Source organism: Mesoplodon densirostris, chromosome X (assembly GCF_025265405.1).
Source record: "Mesoplodon densirostris isolate mMesDen1 chromosome X, mMesDen1 primary haplotype, whole genome shotgun sequence".
In the NCBI taxonomy this organism is placed as follows: Eukaryota; Metazoa; Chordata; class Mammalia; order Artiodactyla; family Ziphiidae; genus Mesoplodon; species Mesoplodon densirostris.
This window is the reverse complement of record NC_082681.1, coordinates 122,731,904-122,754,547: the sequence shown is the minus strand read 5'-3', so window position 1 is coordinate 122,754,547 and position 22,644 is coordinate 122,731,904.

Here is a 22,644-nt window from a genome sequence, read left to right as displayed (position 1 = left end):
CGGAACATTCTCCAGGATAGATCATATTGTGGGTCACAAATCAAGCCTCAGTAAATTTAAGAAAATTGAAATCATATCAATCATCTTTTCTGACCACAACGCTATGAGATTAGAAATCAATTACAGGGGAAAAGACGTAAAAAACACAAACACACGGAGGCTAAACAATACGTCACTAAATAACGAAGAGATCACTGAAGAAATCAAAGAGGAACTCAAAAACTACCTAGAGACAAATGACAATGAACACAACGATCCAAAACCTACGGGATGCAGCAATAGCAGTTCTAAGAGGGAAGTTTATAGCAATACAATCCTACCTCAAGAAACAACAAACATCTCAAATAAACAATCGAACCTCACACCTAAAGAAACTAGGGAAAGAAGAACAAACAAAACCCAAAGTTAGTAGAAGGAAAGAAATCATAAAAATCAGAGCAGAAATAAATGAAATAGAAACAAAGAAGACAATAGCAAGAATCAATAAAACTAAAAGCTGGTTCTCTGAGAAGATAAACAAAATTGATGAACCATTAGCCAGACTCATCAAGAAAAAAGAGGGAGAGGGGGCTTCCCTGGTGGCGCAGCGGTTGAGAGTCCGCCTGCCGATGCAGGGGACACGGGTTCGTGCCCCGGTCCAGGAAGATCCCACATGCCATGGAGCGGCTAGGCCCGTGGGCCATGGCCGCTGAGCCTGCGCGTCCGGAGCCTTGCTCTGCAACCGGAGAGGCCACAACAGTGAGAGGCCCGCGTACCGCCAAAAAAAAAAAAAAAAAAAAAAAAGAGGGAGAGGACTCAAATTAATAAAATTAAAAATGAAAGAGGAGAAGTTACAACAGACACCACAGAGATACAAAGCACCCTAAGAGACTACTACCAGCAACTCTATGCCAATACAATGGACAACCTGGAAGAAATGGACAAATTCTTAGAAAGGCATAACCTTCCAAGACTGAACCAGGAAGAAATAGAAAATATAAACAGACCAATCACAAGTAATGAAATTGAAACTGTGATTAAAAATCTTCCAACAAACAAAAGTCCAGGACCAGAGGGCTTCACAGATGAATTCTACCAAACATTCAGAGAAGAGCTAACACCCATCCTTCTCAAACTCTTCCAAAAAATTGCAGAGGAAGGAACACTCCCAAACTCATTCTATGAGGCCACCATCACCCTGATACCACAACCAAACAAAGATACTACAAAAATGAAAATTACAGACCAATATCACTGACGAATATAGATGCAAAAATCCTCAACAAAATACTAGCAAACAGAATCCAACAACACATTAAAAGGATCATACACCATGATCAACTGGGATTTATCCCATGGATGCAAGGATTCAATATACGCAAATCAATCAATGTGATACACCATTTTAACAAATTGAAAGAGAAAAACCATACGATCATCTCAGTAGATGCAGAAAAAGCTTTTGACAAAATTCAACACCCATTTATGATAAAAGCTCCCCAGAAAGTGGGCATAGAGGGAACCTATCTCAACATAATAAAGGCCATATGTGACAAACCCACAGCAAACATCATGCTCAATGGTGAAAAACTGAAAGCATTTCCTCTAAGACCAGGAACAAGACAAGGATGTCCACTCACACCACTATTATTCAACATAGTTTTGGAAGCCCTAGCCATGGCAATCAGAGAAGAAAAAGAAATAAAGGGAATACAAGCTGGGAAAGAAGAAGTAAAATTGTCACTGTTTGCAGATGGCATGATACTATACATAGAGAATCCTAAAGGTGCCACCAGAAAACTACTAGAGCTAATCAATGAATCTGGCAAAGCGGCAGGATACAAAATTAATGCACAGAAATCTCTTGCATTCCTACATGATAATGATGAAAAATCTGAAAGAGAAACTAAGGAAACACTCCCATTTACCACTGAAACAAAAAGAATAAAATACCAAGAAATAAACCTACCTTGGGAGACAAAAGACCTGTATGCAGAAAACTATAAGACACTGGCTGAAAGAAATTAAAGATGATACCAACAGATGGAGAGATATACCATGTTCTTTGGATTGGAAGAATCAATATTGTGAAAATGACTATACTACCCAAAGCCATCTACAGATTCAATGCAATCCCTATCAAATTACCAATGGCATTTTTTACAGAACTAGAACAAAAAATCTTAAAATTTGTATGGAGACACAAAAGACCCCGAATAGCCAAAGCGGTCTTGAAGGGAAAAAAAAAAACGGAGCTGCAGGAATCAGACTCCCTGACTTCAGACTATACTACAAAGGTACAGTAATCAAGACAATATGGTACTGACACAAAATCAGAAATATAGATCAATGGAACAGGATAGAAAGCCCAGCGATAAACCCACGCACCTATGGTCAACTCATCTATGACAAACGAGGCAAGGACATACAATGGAGAAAAGACAGTCTCTTCAATAAGTGGTGTTGGGAAAACTGGACAGCTACATGTAAAAGAATGAAATCAGAACACTCCCTAACACCATACACAAAAATAAACTCAAAATGGATTTGAGACCTAAATGCAAGACCGGACACTATAAAACTCTTAGAGGAAAACATAGGAAGAACACTCTCTGACGTAAATCACAGCAAGATCTTTTTTGATCCACCTCCTAGAGTAATGGAAATAAAAACAAAAATAAACAAATGGGACCTAATGAGACTTCAAAGCTTTTGCAAAGCAAAGGAAACTATGAACAAGATGAAAAGATAACCCTCAGAATGGGAGAAAATATTTGCAAATGAATCAACGGACAAAGGATTAATCTCCAAAATATATAAACAGCTCATGCAGCTCAATATTAAAAAAACAAACAATCCAATCCAAAAATGGGCAGAAGACCTAAATAGACATTTCTCCAAAGAAGACATACAGATGGCCAAGAAGCACATGAAAAGCTGCTCAACATCACTAATTATTAGAGAAATGCAAATCAAAACTACAATGAGGTATCACATCACACCAGTTAGAATGGGCAGCATCAGAAAATCTACAAACAACAAATGCTGGAGAGGGTGTGGAGAAAAGGGAACCCTCTTGCACTGTTGGTGGGAATGTAAATTGATACAGCCACTATGGAGAACAGTATGGAGGTTCCTTAAAAAACTAAAAATAGAACTACCATATGACCCAGCAATCCCACTACTGGGCATATACCCAGAGAAAACCATAATTCAAAAAGACACATGCACCGCAATGTTCATTGCAGCACTATTTACAATAGCCAGGACATGGAAGCAACCTAAATGCCCATCGACAGATGAATGGATAAAGGAGATGTGGTACATATATATATACAATGGAATATTACTCAGCCTTAAAAAGGAACGAAATTGGGTCATTGGTAGAGACGTGGATGGATCTAGAGACTGTCATACCGAGTGAAGTAAGTCAGAAAGAAAAACAAGTAAGGTATATTAATGCATATATGCGGAACCTACGGATGAACTGGTTTGCAGGGCAGAAACTGGGACACAGATGTACAGAACAAACATATGGACACCAAGGGGGGAAAGTGGCCGGGGGAGGGGGGGGTGGTCGTGTGATGAATTGGGAGATTGGGATTGACATATATACACTAACATGTATAAAATGGATAACTAATAAGAGCCTGCTGTTTAAAAAAATAAATAAAATAAAATTCAAAAAAAGAAAAAAGAAACTGGACCACCTGGCCCATGTACTATGTGTTCAATGATATGCTTTTAACTTTTAAAGGATACAACTGGTATTACACAACCACACTTTGTGGTGACCATGAATTCCCAAACTTGTTCTCTAAAAATCAGTATCACACTTCCCTGGTGGTGTAGTGGTTAAGAATCTGCCTGCCAATGCAGGGGACACGGGTTCGAGCCCTGGTCCGGGAAGATCCCACATGCCGCGGAGCCACTAAGCCCGTGTGCCACAACTACTGAGCCTGCGCTCTAGAGCCCAAGAGCCACAACTGCTGAGCCCGCGTGCTACAATTACTGAAGCCTGCACACCTAGAGCCCGTGCTCCACAACAAGAGAAGCCACCTCAATGAGAAGACTGCACACCACAAGGAAGAGTAGCCCCCGCTCGCTGCAACTAGAGAAAGCGCGCGCGCAGCAACGAAGACCCAATGTAGCCAAAAATAAATAAATAAATAAATAAATAAATAAAATTTTTAAAGGTGACATTTAAAAATAAAACAATAAAAATCAATATCAATTCTGATGATAATAAAAAATGCAGAAATAATGTACAAAAGTAAATGTTGTTATCAAACAAATTAAATTCAAATTGAATCTCACAAAATGTGAAACAGATGACTACAGGTACACTAGATGTGAAATATCAACTTGGTAAACCATTTTAATGAATATGAAAAATAGCACAATAGGCGAAATGTATGGTCTCTAAATGGGCTTTTTTATTTCTTAAAGTTGGTCTGAAAAAGAACATGTTTAGGCTTGAAGTATTAACTCGTAGATCACATTTACATTGCATATCTTGGATTCAGTACATTTATTTGCAATAGACCAAAGTATTAGAATAAAGTAATAGCTAGTATAAGGTGGTGTGACTATGGTACTAAATTAGGAATCACATGGTGTAGGTTCCAATTCAGGCTCTCTAGCTATCCAGAGGTATTAGCTTTGGGCCAGATACATCTACTCTTTTGCCTCTGTTTTCTCATCCATAAAACTTTGGGGTGGGATTTGGAGAGTCCCAACTATTAAGTCCCAAGACTTAATAGTCCTCATGGAAAAGAAATAGAACATTAGAAACTACCTAGTTATCCAAACAAAAGGAAACTGGTTAAATAAATTATGGTATTTTCATATGATGGAATGGTATATTGCCAATGAGAAGCACATTCTCAAAGAACATTTATTAATATTAGAAATGCTTGTGAAATGCTTGCTTCTTAAAGGGGGGTAAGATTCAAAGCAGAAAAATACAGCATAATCTTAACTTTGAGAGCAGAAGGAAACATACCAATGGTTATCTCTCTGTCACTATCTCTGGGTGGCAAAATTATCTTCATTAGACTTCTCTATATTTGTTAAGATTCTCTACAATAAAGCTTAGACTTTATAATCAAAAGAAAATAACAAAGGCAACTGAAATTTTATTTTTAAGACAAGTTTTTGTATATCAACTGATCTTTTAAACTAGTATGAGTAAAGCTACTGACAATTCCACTAAGATTTCTCAGTTAATTTGCAAAATTCTAATTGATTCCTTTAGGTGTATGCATAGCCTTCAGAGGCAATTTTTAACACATTATAATATTTGGAAGTTTTTTGAAGATTATGCTCCCAAGGTGCAAGGAGCTAAGTTGCCATGAACTTACCAGATAAGGCATAGTTCACAATGGTGAGGGCTGAAACCTGCGTCTCACATGACAGCTAGTGCAAAGAATATACACAGCAAAACAGGGCAGATTACAATGGCCAGATCATTCCGATTTTTTTAGCAAAACTGTGCGTCAGTACACTGAACAATTACTTTCTAAATCTTCTGCCCAGGACTCTAAAAAGCAGCCCTTCTACTCTCCTAGGCAAACTTTAGAGACTACAAAGTCGGCCCGTTGGGGGATAATACCACCAAAATGTGCCCCATCGCCCAGCACTTGCTGCAGGCAGGCTTGAAACTGAATCGAGCCCATGCTCTGCTTTATAAAACAATGCGTAGAAAAGTTGCTTGTAAAATCTCTACTTGTAAACATTGAACCAGTTGACCACTTCGTGTCATAAAACCCCAGAGCAGTCCTAATTCGGGGAGAACCGGGTAGAAGAGGGAGGGAAGCGATCCCCAGCAGACTAAACTAGGGTCTTTTCTACCGAACGACCGTGCTCAACCATACTGCCGGCGGGGTGGGTCCTGGAGCTCACACCGAAGGACTCCCCTGCTTTACAGCGGTCCTCACATTTTGCAGTGTTCTGACTCCCGCATCTGCCCTCTTGAAGCAAAGAACAGGCTCTATGCGCGGGAATTTCTCCACACACACACCTTTATTTTCTTTCTCCTCATTTGCATATTTACTATAAAACAACGAGGCTGCCCAATCTGTCTTTGGTCAAACGCAGTTACGACCTAAGCCTCAAAATCAACGTCTCAGTCTCAAAAGATGTTACAATGAATCAACTCGCTAGTTTGTCAATTCTTTAAACTCAAAATTCTATATAAAATTTTGGTGGTGAGCATGCTGTAGGGTATACAGAAGTAGAAATGTAATGTTGTACACATGAAACGTATACTGTTATAAACCAATGTTACCTCAATGAAAAGCAAATCTAAAAAGAAATAAAAATAAAGTTGTAACATTAAAAAAAAATTCTATATAACGTCTGAGAGTCTTGGTCCTTCCTGGACCCCTACCTCCTCCGACAGGGAAAGAGAAAGGATGATGGATCAACTTGTCCCAGAAAGTCAGCACCAAGTACTTAAAAAATAAGTAGCCAAATCTCAAAAGCTCACACGTTTCTGGCATCCTGGGAGAGACGGTAGGAAACACACCCCACCCCCTGCAGCGCTGCTGCAGTTTTAGGTTGCCAAATGCAGACTCACTCTTCCAGCAAAGCCAATCCTCTCCTCCAAAGAGTGTCCCAGCCGCTAAGCCAAATCGCTTTCCTGGAGCAACAAGCAGTGCTCAGCAGCTGCTTGTGGCGCATGCACACGAGGCCTTGAAAAAAAGGTCAAAGGAAAAACCGCTGCTGGACAGAACTGCTCTGGAGCTAAAGCGTGGCACACCGCCCTCTGGAGGGCGCAGGAAACAACCGCGGTGGCCCACCCTCCCGCGTGAGGACGGCTGTTCTACGGCCACTAGAGGTCCTGTAAGGAAACACCGCCCTCATGCAGGAAACGAGGCCGGGCCTCACCACGTGCTGGCGCCACGAGAACCCCGGGGGCGGAGCCAGCTATGGGTCACCTCAAGTCCCAGGGACGCCATGAACCCTGGAGGCCTGAAAGCCCCAGGATCCCCTCCATCCCCCAGGACGCCATGAACTCTGCACACACCTCGAGCCCCAAGATCCTCTCAAGCCCCTGGGACGCCATGAACCCTGCGCCCCGCTGCAAGCCCCAGATCACCTCAAGCCTCCGGGACGCCATGAACCGTGGGATCCCGGAAGCCCCAGATCCCCTCGTGCGCCTGGGATGCCATGAACACGTGGACCCCGGAAGCCCCAGATCGCCTCAAGCCTCAGGGACGCCATGAACCTTGGGACGCCGGAAGCCGCAGATCCCCTCGTGCCCCTGGGATGCCATGAACACGTGGATCCCGGAAGCTCCAGATTGCCTCAAGCCTCAGGGACGCCACGAACCCCAGGGACCCCAGAAGCCCCAGATTACCTCAAGCCCCTGGGAGACCATGAACCCCGGGACCCCTGAAGCCCCAAATCACTTCAGATCTCAGGGACGCCACGAACCCCGGGTACACCCTGAGTTCCTGGGATGCCTCGAGCCTCAGGGACGCCCTGGACCCGGGGCTAGACTCTGCCCGCAACACCTGGGTTCCCACGCGCGGCCTGACCAAGCTGGGACCGCAGCCGAGAGGCCACCACCTGACGCGCCGTGGCCGATTAACCGCCACTCCCGCGGTCACCTGTGCAGCCCTCTAGGTGGGCTGGGTTCGAAAGCCGTTAGAGCCTTTCCCCGGGCGGGGTGAGGAGAGGCAGAAGCTATTGGGAAAGCTTCGGGGAGGGCCCCTTACCCTGCTCCTCAGACATCGTGAGGCGGGGAGCCCAGCTCTGAGTGCCTCAGGCTCGGCGTCTGCGCTGCGTCCGGGTCGCGACTGTGCACACCGGAAGCGGTGAACAGAAGGCGCAAAAAACCTCCGAGGTTTCTGCGGCTGCGCAGTAGCGCCGGACGTGCGCACTCGCCTGCAAGGGAGGGGGGGCCGAATGCGCGACGGGAAGTGTGGTGCCTTGCCTCCCTCACTTTCTACCTATATGTAGATGTTTTTAAGTGTACTTTTTCCCACACATACAAAAAGCAATGTGAACTGGTAGCCACCAGGGTAATTCCACCCTTTCCAAAATGTTCTTCACATACAACACATCATAGAAAAAGTGTAGAATGTAAGAGATTTGAGTTCAGACTTTGTCTAAGGTTTTCCGGGGTTTGTACTCGTATCCAACAACCAGCTTTGGGAACGAATCCGGGAATAATCCAACTTTCGAAATGTGCCCTTAATAAGGCCCACTAAATCTGTGCCACCCTGCCCTTCAGCTGCACCACTCTCTATTTGCCATTTTCCACTGTAAGAAGTCAGTATTACTGTCCCATATTAAAGATAAGAAAACTGAGGCTTAGGTAGTTTCATTAACTTGCTCAAAGCCACAAGGCTAGTGGCAGAGTTATCATTTGAACACATGTATTACCCCCACCCCATAGCACATGCTCACATCCCCTGTTATTCTACCTCCTGCTCAATTGCTTCTGGAACTTTCTCACATCCCTTGAAGCCTGGTCCAGTAGGACATCTGTTCTAATAAATCCTACACCAAGACACTTTCCTACAGCCTCCTGGTAAGGAATGAGTAGCTCCTTCTCTAGGATTCCACAGTGGGTTCCCGTCACCTCCTTTTAGCACCTAAGTCACTTTGCCTGTTATTAGAAATCTTTGTAGACAGTCTTCTCGCCTAAGTTCCTGGAGAGAAGCACCACATCTTATTTATATTTAAATGGCACTTCCTTCACAAGGTTCTAAGAATTAAATGTTATAAAATATAGAGCACCCACCACAGTGCCTGGAATTTTGGTTCCGTTTCACTGTGGCAGTTATACAGTGACTCTTGGCACTGTGCATCTCCTCATTTGGGGGGCAAAGTGAGAGAGAGTTTCTTCACTCGTAAGTTTCTACCCACTCCTTGGATAGAAATGTAGAGTTGCTTCACTGGGGTATGGGAGTGTAAATATGTGTAAGAGGGTGCACAGGAAAGCTGAGTAATAGAAAGGATGCACTATGCTGGTGTTAAAATCAAACACAAACAGAAACCGGTCTTGAAAGTTCCCTGAGCATACAAAACCAGTTTAGTCACACAGGCAAAGCTTAATTTAGTTTGTTTTGCAAGGCAAGTGAGGCTAACTTAACCTGGGTCACTTCTTGCTTATGCCTCTGAAAATCACAGGTGAAACTTAAGTTATTCCCCCAAATTGATGAGGTGACCACTAACCAATTCCCTTTCATTTAAGAAAATTCTAATATTATAACCAATCACTGTGAAGAAAATCACTGCCTCCACACTACATAAGCTGCTTTATAGCAATATACTTCTGAGTCTCATTCCATGTTTTAGTTTCAGTGCTCCTGGTTTGCAAACTGTCCTTTTGGTGTGCGCAAAATAAATTTTTTACTAATTACTGCCTCAGTGATTCATCGGTTTCACTTTTTTTTTTCTGAACTTTTGACACTGGTACTCCCTTTCAACTTCACATTCACCCTTTAGCCTGCTCTGTGGAAATTGATATGGACCCTTAATTCTTCCCTTTGCCAGTAGCACAGTTTAAGCTTCTTTCAGTAGGAGGTGCTGGAGAGAGATTGTAGAGGGAACAAGTTTTATCCTACAAGGCATATTGCCGGCAAGTTCCAGAGGGTCGATTTGCAGCAAGTTCCTCCAGTACAGCAGCACAGTGATTTGTATCATTCAGTCATAGTTGTGCCCTCTTGGGCCCACTATCAGCCCTAGAGGTAGTAACTGTTCCTCACAGCTGTTATTCCCATATTCTTTAGAGTTTTCTTTTTTTCTTACTAGCCAATCCCTCATTACTCCAATCCGCTCTTATACTTAATACACCTTTGTATTAAACTTTCTCTGTTCCAATTATTGTGTGATTTTTTTTCTCTTCGTCGTACACACAGACTGATCCACCCACCCAAGGTACCCAACGTCTGTTCCTGGAATGTAACCGAACATCCAGCAGGTGCTCGACAACCCCTTCACTTTCATTTCTAGTCAGACCTCTCCCTTCTTTCACTTGACCCCTCTTCTCCAAGAAGGGACACAGAAGGGAAGGTGGAAACGCTTCCTTAGCCGTGGTTCTCTCCTAAGGCCAGCATTCTTCTTCTAGTCTACCTAAGCTGCATCACCCTGACTGAGTAGGGTGGAACATAGTGCCCAGGAGACCTTGCAGATATGGGAGAAGTGGGAGGAGACGCTGGTAGTGCCATCAACCTAAGCTTAGGTATGAGCTGAGCCACCGTCCCTACAGAAGAGGATGTCTTTCTTTCCTTCTTTCTTTCTTTCTCTTTCTTTCTTTTATTTTGGCTGTGACAGGTCTTAGTTGCGGCACGCAGGATCTTCATTGCGGCATGCGGGATCTTTAGTTGAGGCATGCGGACTTCTTAGTTGCAGCATGCAAACTCTTAGTTGCAGCATGCATGTGGGATCTAATTCCAAGACCAGGGATCGAACCTGGGCCCCCTGCATTGGGAGTGTGGAGTCATACCCACTGGACCACCAGTGAAGTCACCAGGTTGTAGTAGTTTTGAGGGAGTTGGCTGGATGGAGTTTTGATGGATGGTTCGATCCCTGGTCCGGGAACTAGATCCCACGTGCATGCCACAGTGAAGAGTTCCAGTGCCGCTACTAAACATGCCACAATGAAGATCCCACGTGCCGCAACTAAGACCCAGCGCAGCCTAAATACATAAATAAACTACTGCAACCCTGATGACCAACCAGGCACATGAAAAGATGCTCAACATGACTAAGCATCAGGGAAATGCAAATCAAAAGCACAATGAGATGTCACCTCGCACCTGTCAGAACAGCTATCATCAAAAAGAACACAAGTAACAAATGTTGGCAAGAATGTGGAGAAAAGAGAACCCTCGAACACTGTTGGTGGGAATGTAGATTGGTGCAGCCACTGTGGAAAACAGTATGGAGGTTTCTTAAAAAACTAAAAATAGAACTACCATATGACCCAGCAATTCCACTCCTGGGTATATACCCGAAAGAAACAAAAACACTAATTCGAAAAGATACATGCACCCCAATGTTCATAGCGGCATTATTTACAAGTGCCAAGATATGGAAGCAACCTAAGTGTCCATCGATGCATGAATGGATAAAGAAGACGTGGGATATAGATAGATAGATAGAGATGAATACTCTTCAGCCATAAGAAAGAATGAAATTTTGCCATTTGGAACAATATAGATGGACTTGGAGGGTATTATGCTAAGTGAAATAAGTCAGACAGAGAAAGACAAATACTGTACGACGTCACTTATATGTGGAATCTAAAAATACAACAAACCAGTGAATATAACAAAAAAGACGCAGACTCACAGAAATAGAGAACAAACTAGTGGTTACCAGTGGGGAGAGGGAAGGATGGAGGGGCAATAGAGGAGCGGGGAATTAATGGGTACAAACTATTATGTATAAAATAAGCTACAAGGATATATTGTACAACACAAGGAATATAACAAATAGTTTACAATAACTATACGTGGAGGGTAACCTTTAAAAATTGGGCATCACTATATTGTACACCTGTAACTTACATAATATTGTACCTCAACTATACCTCAATAAAAAATTAAAATTAAAAAACAAAAAACCCAAAATGAAGTAATTGATTATATTCAATTCAAATTATTCAATTTTAAATAAATAAATTTTAAAATTATTGATCCAGCAAACAAACAACAACAACAACAACAAAAACCAGTGCAACCCGGGGACGGATCTCACAAGGCAGTACTGAAGGTTGCCAATCAGCCTGAAACGCTGGGGGCTGCAGAGCCCAGGTGTGGAACCTCACACCTGACCAAGACCTCTGTCCCTGCGTCCTTGCTGCCCCCTCCCAACTCCCACCCCACGGGGCCATGACGGGGCTGTTGGATCCAAGGCCTTAAGAACACTTCCCAGTGTGGGGGGCGGGGGAGGGCTGGCAACAACACAGGAACAAGTTTGACCAACTTACATTCTCTTTGTAGAGACAGGGAAAGGCCCAAGAGAGAAAGAGAGCACGGCCTGCGTCCCAGCGGTTGTGAAACTGGATCCCATTGGGTCATTAACGCCGAGATGTGTGTGTGCGCACGCATGCGTATACGTGCACGTGGGGGGGGGGTGTGCGCGAGGGAGATGGGGGTACGATGGGGCTATGATGGGGGCTGAGAATAGGAAAGACACTCGAGGGAGGACACAGGGGTAAATAAGAGCCAACCCCTCTCCACTGCGGTGTGACCTACAAAGAGGTGGTGGCATCGGGCGAGGAAAGTGTGACAACAGCTTGTGTGCCTCCCAGGCCGAGCCTGGGCCTGGGACCCCGGGTCCGGGCAGCAGTGCGGCGCCCCCCCGCCCCAGGTGGTGGCACAGGACTCGGGGCCTCTCCTCACGTGCCTTCTTTCTGGCGGCGACTCGAGCCCCACGTGGCTTCCTGGCCACGGTGCGTGACTCCTGGGCGCCTGGGTGGGGTGGGGAGACCCGTCCACACCCAATCACACTTTCGTGCCAAGAAGCGGCCGCAGCGCCCGCCGCCCTCCCCGTCGGGCCCGGAACTTTCTGCTCCTGAGCGCGGTGCGTCCGGGTCGGCAGCGTGGAACCCAGATGGCCGGCGGTCGAGGCTTCTGGGTGCCTTCCTGGGTTCTTCCCCGGCCCGAAAGCTCACCTAAGACCCCTGCCAAAAGCTGGCCTTCCCAGACCTCGGGCGATCTGCAAAGTAGCCGCTAGTATCATTTGAAAGGGAAAGGTGGTTGTGCTGGACCGTCTGTGGGCTGTGCTGAACCCAACAAACAACTCGGGCCGCCCTCAGAGGGACGCCTACGCCTCTGAGAAGAGCTCAGAAAAGGTGGAATGAAATCGCTGGAGTCGCCCCCAAGCACAATACGTGGATGGGATGACATGGAGGGCACAGCGCACCGTGGACGATCAGTTCCCTTTGCTGAGAGCTCTCCTCCCCGCCCCCGATAACTGCCAGAATGATCTATCTAGAATCCAGGTCTGCTTGTGTGACCCCGCGCCACCCCCCAGTTTATAATTAATAGCTTCCACAGCACAGCCCTTGAGAGCCATCCAAAGCTGACCCAAGGGCCTTCCTGTTCCAAGCCTCGTTCAGCTCTCCAGGACCCATGTTGAAATTCACTTTAAGAATGAATTAAAATCTTCCTTAATATCAAGGCCACACGGCTGCTTTCCTGGGGCTCCAGTGTATCAGGAGTGAGCTGTGAACAGGATATGGAAGAGGGAGCAGCAGTGGAGGGAGAGGCAATGCTGGAATAAAGGGACAGTTCCTGCACCCATTGTGTCAAGCTGCTCCCCATCCTCCATCTCCCCGACTTCTCACACCCCTGGAAGGAAGTAGTGATCCTCGCCTCTGAGAATTTAGCAAAGTCCCACAGACAGAAATCAGCAGAGGAGGGGAATCTAACCCTGAGTCCCCTGGGTACATCTTTCTCTCTCCGACCTCTTTGTAACATACCTGGAAAGAAGCTGATGCTTTGGGACCAAGAAAGTGCTTCAAAAGGAGAGACCAGGAAAACACTAAGGGGTCCTTTGTGGACAGGGTAAAGCCAGAAGGAGCCTGCCCTGAGGATGTTAGGCCCCAGCACACCCAGCGGCCTGTAGAGACCCCCGCATCAGGGCTCCCCACAATGGAGCACTGGAGATCCTCCACTGGGGCTCAGGGGAACACTATAGAAGATTATCTGCTATTTAATGTAATCCTCTTCTGTTAAAATTTCAGATTTTGTGCTATTTTATAACATGCACAGGAGTACGTGTATTGACCTTTCCCTGAGGGGCGGCCCCATCCTGGACTCTCGTGGCTTCCCAGGGCTGAGCCCTCACTGGCTGCTGCCCCATTACACTGCAGGCTGTGAGGATTGCTTCATAAGCCTCTGAACCATCTCTTCAAGCTCCATGAATTATCCCACACCACAGCAAAGAGAGGCTGACGACAACTGGACCCTCCCCCTACCCGGCCCAATGGCAATGTCTAATAGTCTCCATCTTTACTGGTCTCTAGAATCCCACCGGCAGCAGCTCAAGCCCTCCTCCTTTTTCTGAGCCTGAGGGCCTCACACGTACATCCCGCCCCAGCCAGTCCTCCCGCCCCTAGCTCTCCCTCTGGGCCAGTTCTCCTCCAGACACCTCCCCTCCCCTTCCTTCTTGTCTGTATCAAGAGAAGGGCTCCTTGTGTCTGAGGGCAAGCCCTCTGTCTACACACCAGAAACCCCAGGCCCTTTTCCCTGTCTGGAATGCCAGAGCACGGCCAGCCTACCCCAAAGGAAAACCGCCACCCCTGGCCAAAGGCTTACTTCACCCCTTTAGGTACCTGTGTTCGTCTTTGGCTACCCAATTACTCCAGTTGCTGGAGGAAAGACGTGACAGTGTGATTCTGAGGCATTTCTCATCCCCTCTGTACCCCACTCACACTTCTGCTAGAGTCGCTCCTGAAATATCAGAATGCCCCTGAGATTCGCTTGCTGTCACTCTACAGTTCCCATTCTAACTTTGAAATGAAAAATTATGTCCAGTCTAACCTGGGGAGGCTTTCAAAGAAACAGGTCAGTAGCCCAAGGTAACTGAAAACAAATTCTAATATTTACTTGTTTTTACATATTCATTGAAGGGGCCACAAATCATAAACTGCTCCTAACTCCTGAAATCCCCCTGTCCTTCACAGCTCTCAGCCCTCACGTCTGCCCACTCCCAGCCTCCCATGCTATGAAGCCACTGATATAACGTGTCCTTGTCACGTTCTCTTACCTTATACTTTTCATCCCATCCCTTAAGCTTCAACTATCATCTTTACATGCATGATGATCAAATATGTGTGTGAGACCAAGAATGCTGGTTGTCTACAAAATCAGTTCTCCTTTTCTCAGATTAAGAGCCTTTTGACTGGGCATGCAGCCACCGAGTTAAAAGACTCCCCAGAGCCTAGGAGTGGCTGAATGTGAACATGGATGTGATGGCAAGAGTTAGAACAACCATATTGGGCCAGGAGATGGAAGCCACATGCTGAGGAAAGCAGAACAAGATGAGAGGAGTGCGGATCCCTGATATATGTGGGACACCTCCTACTACCAACATGAAACAAGACAGGAGTACGTTTGTATCTTTTTGAGAGTCCTGAGATTTGGGGTCTCTCTGTTAAAGTACCCAAACCGATATCCTAACTAATGCAATAACTGAAGGAGAGAGGAGGGAGGCATTTTTACCCCTCTGTGCTTTCCTTTCCTTGCAACGCCCATCCCTCCAGGGATTTTTTTTTTTTTTAATCATTCTTGGAACAGGGGCAGCAGAGGATGGAAAATCCACATCCTGAGAAGACTTCTCCCACAGAGGGACCTGGCTTCCATGCAGCTCCCCGAAAGGGCCGTGCAAGCTGCTCCGCAGCTCTGGGCTAACCAGCTTCTCATGCTCCTACAGGCAAAAGGCCAGGGGAGAATGGATCTTCCTCTAACTATGCCACTCCCCGTGTAGCTCCCTCTTCCTTTCTCTTTCACGTTCTTCCTCTTCATGATTACAAAGCCCTCTCCCATCCCCACCGAACCCTACTTCCTCCATTAAAAAACATCCTCTCTGGATGTGGCTGGGGCTTCGCCGACCTATGTTTGCCATTTTCAATTTTTCAGAGTCTGGTGACTGTAATCTTGCTGCTTCCATGTACCTGTGCTTATATCCGATCCTTGGCACCCGGCCTCCTGGACAGAAATAAAGCTGGATTGTTGGGTATATTTTGGAAGGGTGCTAGAATTGGTGAACGGAAGAGCCTTTATGTGGCAGCATGCTGTATTGTGATGGCCTTCAGCATCCTCTTCGTAAAGGAGCTTGGAAAAATGCCAGAATTCAGTTACCATCAGATTTAAATATTTAAAAAGGGACTTACCTGCTGAAAATAATGGAAAGAATGGTTAACCCTTTTATCTCTGAACACTGAATGAGATAAAGTTCCAGCGGCTGTTCTCTATTTTTGTTATTGGACCAATGTTCTATATTATTAGGATGTAACCATTTAATACTCAGAGTTTCAATATGTCTGTAACAGTCAACCTCTGTACTGTCACGACAATATTACATTCTGCATATGTCATTCTGTTGTGTCAGATACCAGTTTTTAGTGAGGTATCTTTAAGGCACATAGTAGAAAACAAAATTGGTAAATTACTCAAGTTCCTTTCACTGTGATTTGGAAACGATAAACCTTTACAGAATAAGAGTTCTTTTTGGACTAGCTTTTTTATTGAAGAAAAAAAGGTCCAATTTGTGTTGGTAAGGACTGCATTCATATTTAATAATGCCTGCTTTTCCTCTGGTCACACCCTTTTGAGCATTAACCAGAGTACCTCTACTCTTAGCAAACTGTAGTTTATTACAGGTGTTTAAACTATTTAAAACAAGCCTATGCAGTTCTTAAGGAGGAAGATAAATGAGATGTGACTTGAGAGTACGATTGAGAAGATGTTCCTATTTAACATAAAAGAATTCAGAATACTTGATTGGTGTTATCGTCTCTGAAACCTCTGATTAAGTATGGATGTCTTAAGCATAAATTTGACCAGCCAACAGTCATTCTCTGAATAAGACTATATGCTTAGAGTAAAAAGAGCCAAACAGAACAATTACATAATGGTACTCTTGTATGTGTTTTTCACTTTTTTGTGTGTTAGATCTCTACATTTTAATTACTCCAAAATGCAAACTCTGTTTTTGTTTTGAATACAGTACTTTAAATCTAGTTTATGTTTTGTCTACCAGCTTGAACAGGAATCTTGTGTAACTTAGTAAGTGATGATAAAGTTTTCAAATCTACTTACCATATGCCATGGCATAGATGTCTTTGAGCTTTGATGATAAAGGAAGACCTTCAGTAATTTTCATCAAGGCAAGAGGAACGCTGGAAATGTGACTTGTAAATTTTGTAGTAGAGCAGTTATTACACATTTATGGTTAACATTTCTTAAGGTTCAACCAAAATTCAGTTAAAATTTCAAAGCGAAGGAGAACTTCTTAGCTAAAAATTGCCATTATAAATAGTATTAGATATTGTTGGCAGCTATTAATTCCCCATAAAAGGAATAAACCTTTTTTTAAGAAAAGCAAACATCCTGTCTCTAACTTCCATATGGCTCTTGTCCTAGAAGATAGAAATATATCCTTTTATTTCCAGTAACTCATTGGTTGCGTCAGACCAGCATTTAAATTGTCTTCTAATACCCAGCAACGCTTCTCAAACTTGAGTGTACCAGAACTACCTGGAGGGCTTGTTAAAACACAGATTGCGGGGTTCCACTCCTAGCTTCTGATTCAGCATGTCTGATGTTTCTAACAAGTTCCCAGGTGGAGCTGATGCTACTGGTCCAGGACCACACTTAAAGACCCACATTTGATCTGTCTTTCAATACTGTGGCCACACTTGGCTATTGAGCACGTGAATGGGGCCAGGCTGAAATGAGATGTGCTCTGAGTGCAAAATACACATCCGGCTTTAAAGATGGCACACAAACAAAGAGAATGTAAACCATCTCTTTAATAATTTCATATTACTTACATGTTGAAATGATCATAGTTTGCATAGATTAAATAAACTATATTATTAAATTGATTTTACCTGATTATTTCTACATTTTATGTGGATATTGGGAATTTTAAAATTACATATGTTGCTGGTATTACATTTCTGTTTTTTTTTTTTTTTTTTTGAGGCAAGGAATACGACTTTATTTGGAAGGCCAGCAGACTGAGAAGATGGCAGACTAGTGTCTCCAACAACCATCTTCTGGCATTACATTTCTATTCGACAGCTTTCTAACAGGCAATTACAGGGAGATATCAGATGGTAAAAAAGAAATATTGGGGATGATTAGGAATTTGAATACTGCATGAATGTAGGATGATAGAAGGGAACTGCTAATTTTTTTAATAAACTTTTAATTTTACAACAGTTTTAATTTACAGAAAAGTTATTAAGATAGTGGAGACAGTACCCACACCCACTTTCATCCATTATTAGTATTTTATATTGTGGTACATTCACCACAACTAATGAATCAATATTTGTACATTGTTATTAACTAAAGCCTACACTGTATTCACATTTCCTTTTCTCCTTTCTCTGTTCCAGGATCCCATATTATGTTTACTCATCATGTCTCCTTGGGCTCCTCTAGACTGTGACAGATTCTGACTTTCCTTGTTTTTGATGACCTTGACAGTTTGGAGGAGGACTGGTTAGGTATGTTGCAGAATGTTCCCCAACTGGGATTTGTCTGATGATTTTCTTCGTGATGAAACTGGTGTCATGGGTTTTGGGGAGGAAAACCTCAGCGATAAGGGGCCACTCTCATGCTATCATATCAACGGTACATACTATGAACAGGACTTCTCGCTGTTGATGTTGACCTTGATCACCTGGCTGAGGGTGTTTGTCAGGTCTCTCCCCTGGAGAGTTCCTCTTTTCCCCCCTTTCCATACTGCCCTCTTTGGAAGGAAGCACATACTTCTCTGCACAGCACACACTTAAGGAGTGGGGAGTAATGCTCCACCTCCTTGAGGGTGAGTGTCTACATAATTTGGGATTCTTCTGCACAGATTTCTCTTCTCCCCTATTTACTTATTCAATCGTTGATTTACAGCAGTATGGACTCAGGGATATTTGTTATGCTTTGGGTTATAATCCAATACTGCTTTATTTTGTTGCTCAAACCGTTCCAGACTTCTTGGCCACTGGAAGCTCTTTCAGTTCGCTCCTGTGTCCCTTTGACATTCTCGTTGTTGTGCTTTCTTGGAGCACATCCTTCGACACTTACAAGATGCTCCAGGCTCAACTTGTATATTCCCCGTCCCAGTCCTAAAATCGGTCATTTCTCCAAGGAGCCCTGGTTCCTCTCATTACAGCATGGTGTTAGAAATGAATTATTAATTTTTAAAGTGTGATAATGGTACGGTCACATTTTTATAAGTTTATCTTTTAGATATACATACTGACCTATTTATACATTAAATGATCTATCACATTTGCTTCAAAACAACGTGGAAATGGGAGATGTGAGTGGGAGCGTGGATGAAACAAGATGGGTTATGAGCTGATAATTATTGGAGCTGGGTGGTGTCCCTTCACTATCCTTATCTTCACATGTACTTGAAATGTACTACAATAAAGCTTTTTTTAAAAGTAGTTGATAGAGCTAATATTTGCTCATTGAGTCAGGTGTTTTACAGGAGCTATCAACAGCGAGCACAACTTTGACCTTCTATATTTATATTTTTAAATTCCAACTCCAAAGCATGAAAAAGGTGGCTCCTAAATAGGAGAGAAAAATATTAGCCTGGCTCAATAAAAATGGAACCACCCAGCAACAGGTTTGCAGACACAAGATATAAATTGTCAGTAGGACATGGGACAGCTTTGTTAAACTTAAGGGTTTACAGCTCACAGTTACATCTTCAAATCCTACTTAAACACACACACACACACACACGCATGCAAAACACCAACAGGTTTAGTGAAAGCACTTCGTTTGTGTCTCTGACAAATCTTTCAGTATATTCATAAAGATGAGGGATGTTTTCAATTCTCCTACAAGCCCAAAATCTCTGGGCCTAACTGCCTTTGCCCTGAGAGTCCTCTGGATCGGCCATCTCCCATTACTGTTCAGACACATCTGAGCTGCTCCATGGTGGTGGCGGGGAGCCACACTGCATTAATGAAGTACAACATCAATAAAAATGATTTTCTTGTAAACTGGGAGAGGTACTGGAAACGGCCGTGTTTTTAAGAAGAAGATTTGCTTTTGTGTTTTTTTCCGTCAACCAACATCTAAGTATCTATTATGTAGGAGACAGTATGCTAAATCCTGGGAATACAATAATAAATAAAAGTGTCAGCCCTGGAAGTGCTCATAGGAAAGAAACTTAGCGTTTCTGAAGTGGCATCTGGCAGCAAACTCGGGAAACAACAGACTGGGGGGCCCAGACAAGAGAGAGCCGTGAGAGGTAGGATGCCTGGGACCAGGTGACGTCAGGGGTGCGGTGGGCTGTGGACGATGAGGAGCTGAGGCCAACGCTGGCAGGCACTCTGTCAGGTGCCCGGACGCAACATTGGGTGAGGCGCTGTTAAGGCAGGGACTGGACAGGGGCACATCAGCAAAGGAAGGTGGGAAAAAATTCAGGTGTGATGAGGAGGAGATGCTGTGGGCTTGCACATACCCAGGCCTAGAACTCAAGGAGAAAGTTCAGGAAAGAAGCTGTGGCTACAAAGGTAGGGGTGCTTATTGTATTTCTTGTTAGCATTTCAGAAGCATCTCACTAACTTCTGAATTTTATGTCCCAGAGTGTAGCCTGTACTAACTTTGTTTGCTGTGATTCTGAGTGTTCTATGTAGCTTAGTATATACTCAGTTTTGTGAAAGCTCCATGGATTCTTAACAGTGAATTTTCTCTTTGAATCTAATGTCTATCAATAATGCCTTTTTTTTTTTTTGCGGTATGCGGGCCTCTCACTGTTGTGGCCTCCCCCGTTGCGGAGCACAGGCTCCGGACGCGCAGGCTCAGCGGCCATGGCTCACGGGCCCAGCCGCTCCACGGCACATGGGATCCTCCCAGACCGGGGCACGAACCCGTATCCCCTGCATCGGCAGGCGGACTCTCAACCACTTGCGCCACCAGGGAGGCCCAATAATGCCTTTTGATTTATACCAGTATCTGCCCTTTAATTTTGCTTCCTTATGTCAAAGACTGAATGATACAATAAAGTCTTTTTGCTGTTGCCTCTTGTACAGCAGGGACAGTGGGCAAGCTTGGTCTTAGTATGCGATCATTGTGGAGAGCTGCTTTCAGGGTTCAATTTCATCCAAATGCTGGACAAAACAGGGGAAACGTCAGGAGGGATGAGACGCAAACTGTCCACCATGCGTTCTGAAGGTGGGCCCTGGCTTACATGTCCTCCCTGAGAGCTCTCTGCACTCCCTGGATCAACGTCAGAGCACTTAAAAATATAAGCAAGTCCTGGGCTTCCCTGGTGGCGCAGTGGTTGAGAGTCCGCCTGCCGATGCAGGGGACGCGGGTTCGTGCCCCGGTCCGGGAAGATCCCACATGCCGCGGAGCGGCTGGGCCCGTGAGCCGTGGCTGCTGAGCCTGTGCATCCGGAGCCTGTGCCCCGCAACGGGAGAGGCCACAACAGTGAGAGGCCCGCGTACCGCAAAAAAAAAAAAAAAAAAAAAAAAAAAAATATATATATATATATATATAAGCAAGTCCTAGCATCACAGTGTGGAAACAGCCCCAGAAATCTGAACATACTTCATTTACTCAACCAACTGTGAGTACAGTCCCTTATGTAGCTTGAAAAAGCAGCACTTTTCCTCCCAGAATCACTGTTGCTCGTCATGATGTTTAATTTTTAATTTCTAATATTACAGAAGGGCATGGTTTTTTCATGTTTACAGAGGGAGTCCCAATTTAAAAGTCTGGGAAATTCTATTCTGAATCATGTACCATAAGACTCTCCAACAATTAGAAATCACGTAGACAAAAGACAGAAAAGCACATGCTCAATGTACCCAGAGGGCTTTAGAGCTCAAGTTGCAGAATCCTGCTGCCTACAGAAAGATGAAGAATGGGACTGAGAGAGAAAACTAGAGCAAAGATAATTAAGTTCACAGGTAACCCGCGCTAACACGGCATGATAGTCTCTTCACAAAAATTTACAAACCAGATAGTGAAAATCGACACCTCCATTCCAGTTACTTGAGATCATCATCCCTGGAGCCTCAGTTAGGGCCCGGTTGTCTCCAACGAACAGCAGTGAGTTTCTGGGTTCCAAGGCAGCAGCTCCTGGTGCAGGTGGGCTGAGGGGTCCGATCGTGAAGGCGATTCCACCACAACCCTGAGCCTCTAGGGCTTTTCCACCAGGTAAGCTGGGAGAGCTGAAGGCTGAGTAGCAGTATGGCTTCTGGCCCCCAGTGGTAAAAGAGCAGCCAGAATTGCCAGCCAGATACATGGACTCAGGTGGGATGAGATATATGGGGGCACTGGCATTTTCTAGCACACTTGCATCACTGCCAACTAACTTGAGTACAGATAAAGCTCACTGATTTAACTTCTTACGGCTTCCCTGGGGTCTCATTTAAGGCCCCTGCAAAAGATCAGCCCTTTGCTCCTAGGAATGGCAAGTGTTAAAACCAAGCATTTGGACATATAAAGCCACAAACTTACTAGAGTGCTGCTTTTTCAACTCTAGCTGATTCATACATTAATATAATGTGGTGAAAGCAAGTAAAATCAAATCTGAGGCTTTGACATTAATAGCTGTGGTTATTAAACTTTAGTACATTTTAAAATCTGAAAACTGTAAAACAGTGTTTATAAAAACACCTGAGGACTGTTTAACGGGGCACAGCATCTTCACTCAAACAATTTGAGAGAAGACCAAGTTTAAATTAGAATTTTGTCTTATAACACAAAATGAATAACATAGATGAAACCACCCTTTAAATAGTAGCATTCTCATATAAAGTACACACTACCAAACGTAAGGTAGATGGATAGTGGGAAGCAGCCGCATAGCACAGGGAGATCAGCTCGGTGCTCTGTGACCACCTGGAGGGGTGGGATAGGGAGGGTGGGAGGCAGACGCAAGAGGGAGGAGATATGGGGATATATGTATACGTATAGCTGATTCAATTTGTTATAA